The sequence below is a fragment of the Arachis duranensis genome, chromosome 4 (assembly GCF_000817695.3).
Source record: "Arachis duranensis cultivar V14167 chromosome 4, aradu.V14167.gnm2.J7QH, whole genome shotgun sequence".
NCBI classification, from domain to species: Eukaryota; Viridiplantae; Streptophyta; class Magnoliopsida; order Fabales; family Fabaceae; genus Arachis; species Arachis duranensis.
The window spans coordinates 87,675,969-87,678,686 of NC_029775.3; positions in this window are offsets into that span (position 1 = coordinate 87,675,969).

A 2,718-nucleotide genomic window follows, 5' to 3' on the forward strand; every position below is an offset into this window, starting at 1 on the left:
GTGGATTCAATTGGTTATGAGTTTTGATAATTGAAAGATAAATAAAACATAAATTAAAATAAAGATACTTACGTAATTCATTAGTGGGAATTTCAGATAAGCGTTTGGAGATGCTTTGTTGCTTCTGAACCTCTACTTTTCTATTGTCTTCATCCAATCATGCGTGCTCCCTTCCATGGCAAGTTGTATGTTGGTGGATCACCGTTGTCAATGGCTACCATCCGTCCTCTCAGTGAAAATGGTCTAGCTACGGTTTCTGTATGGCTAATCAACTATCGGATTTCTCGTCTCGGATGAAAAATACTAGGCACAGCTACCCGCATGGCTAATCATCTGTCGGTTCTCACTTGTGATGAAATAGGATCTCTCTATCCTTTTGCACACTGTCACTGCACCCAACATTCGTGAGTTTGAAGCTCGTCACAATCATCCCTTCCCAGATCCTACTAGGAATAACACAGACAAGGTTTAGACTTTCTGGATCTCAGGAACACTGTCAATTGGTTCTAGCCTATACCACGAAGGTTCTAACCTCATGGACTCGGTCCGTGGATCAGAGACCCAAGAGACTATACTCCGGTTATCGTCCAATGACTACGTTGAACATCATGTAGAGCGCTTGTGGTTGTCAGGCACGCGGATCTTGGCTAAGCGAGTAACGAAGATAGTGGGTGATTGTCACGGATCACCCCTTCATTCTGACTTAACTGAATTGAGTATGAAAGTATATCTTGGAGAAGAAGTAAACGTGAATTGAAAGAGAAACAATAGTACTTGCATTAATTCATGAAGAACAGCAGAGCTCCGCACCTTAATCTATGAGGTGTAGAAACTTCACTGTTGAAAAATACATGAGAGAAAATAGCCTAGGCATGGCCGTGAGGCCAGCCAAGCATAAAGTTGATCAAAAGATTGAAAGATGATGCAAAGATAAAATACAATAGTAAAAAGTGCTATTTATACTAAACTAGTTACTAAGGATTACAGAAAATAAGTAACTAAGTACAAAAATTCATTTTTGGGGCCCACTTGGTATGTGCTTGGAATGAGCATTGAGCTTTACACGTGCATAGGCCTTTTTTGGAGTTAAACGCCAGCTTGGATGCCAGTTTGGGCGTTCAACTCTAGTTTTGGTGCCAGTTCTGGCATTTTACGCCAGAAAAGGGTCTCTAGTGGGCGTTTTAACGCCAGTTTAGACCATCAAATCTCGGACAAAGTATGAAATATTATACATTGCTGGAAAGCCCAAGATGTTAGCTTTCCAGCCCAACTAAGAGCGCGCCAATTTGACTTCTGTAGCTCTAGAAAAACGCATTTGAGCGCAGGGAGGTCAGGATCCAACAGCATCTGCAGTTCTTTCTCAGCCTCCGAATCAGATTTTTGCTCAGGTCCCTCAATTTCAGTCAGAAAATACATGAAATTACAGAAAAATACACAAACTCATAGTAAAGTCTAGAAATGTGATTTTTGCATAAAAACTAATAAAAATATAATAAAAATGAATAAAACATGCTAAAACTACCTAAAAACAATACCAAAAAGCGTATAAATTATCCGCTCATCAATGACGTCGTTCTGGGTAAAAAGAATGTGGATTTTTAAAAGGAGGGGAAACGACACCGTTTTGGACAGGGTACTTTATGGTAACCCTTTTTTAAGAAACCGTGACCAAAGACCCTTTTAGGTCACCCCCAAAACCGTGACCATAGACCCTTTTAGGTCACCCTCCAAAACTGTGACCATAGATACCTTTAGGTCACTCTCAGAAACCGCGACTATAGACCCTTTTAGGTCACCCTTTCGAAAAACCGTGACCACAGACCCTTTTAGGCCACTCACCAAAACTGTGACCATAGACCCCTTTAGGCCACCCCCCAAAACCATGACCATAGACTCTGTTAGGCCACCCCCAAAACCGTGACTATAGACCACTTTAGGTTACCTTCTAAAACCGTGACCATAGACCTTTTTTGGTCACTGTAAAAAACTGTGACCATAGACCCCTTTAGGTCACCCCCAAAACTGTGACCATAGACCCTTTTAGGCCACCCCCTAAAGCCGTGACTATAGACCACTTTAGGTCACCCCCAAAACCGTGACCAAAGATCCTTTTAGGTCACCTTTTTTTGAAAAACCGTGACCATAGATTCCTTTTGGTCACTGTAAAAAATCGTGACTATAGACTCCTTTAGCTCATCCCCCAAAACTGTGACCATAGATCCTTTTACGCCACCCTTTTTTAAAAAACCGTGACCATAGGTACTCTATGGTCACCTTTTTTTTTTAAAACCGTGACCATAATTTTTTTTTTGTCATGATAAAAAACCGTAACCATAGAGAGTATGGTCACGGTTTTTTACCGTTACCAAAAAAACTGTAACCATAAACCCAAAATGTTGTAGTGAATATAACCTAACCGTACACGTAACCAACCAATTATGACATTTCAGAGAGGTTTATAAGTGGAATTTTTTTAAAGAAATTTAATATCTTTATTCAACCTTTGAATTAAATTAATTTAATATTTTATTTTAAAGAAAAATAACTTTTAATTAGGTTTAGTTTTAGTTTATTCTTAAAGTCACTTAATTTAAAATATTTTATTTTTTTATAATTTAAATACACTAAAATCCATTCCTAAATTTACTGTAATTAATTTAGTTTGGAATTTTTAACAGCCAATTCACTATCCACTATTTTTGTCCAAACTTAGTGCAC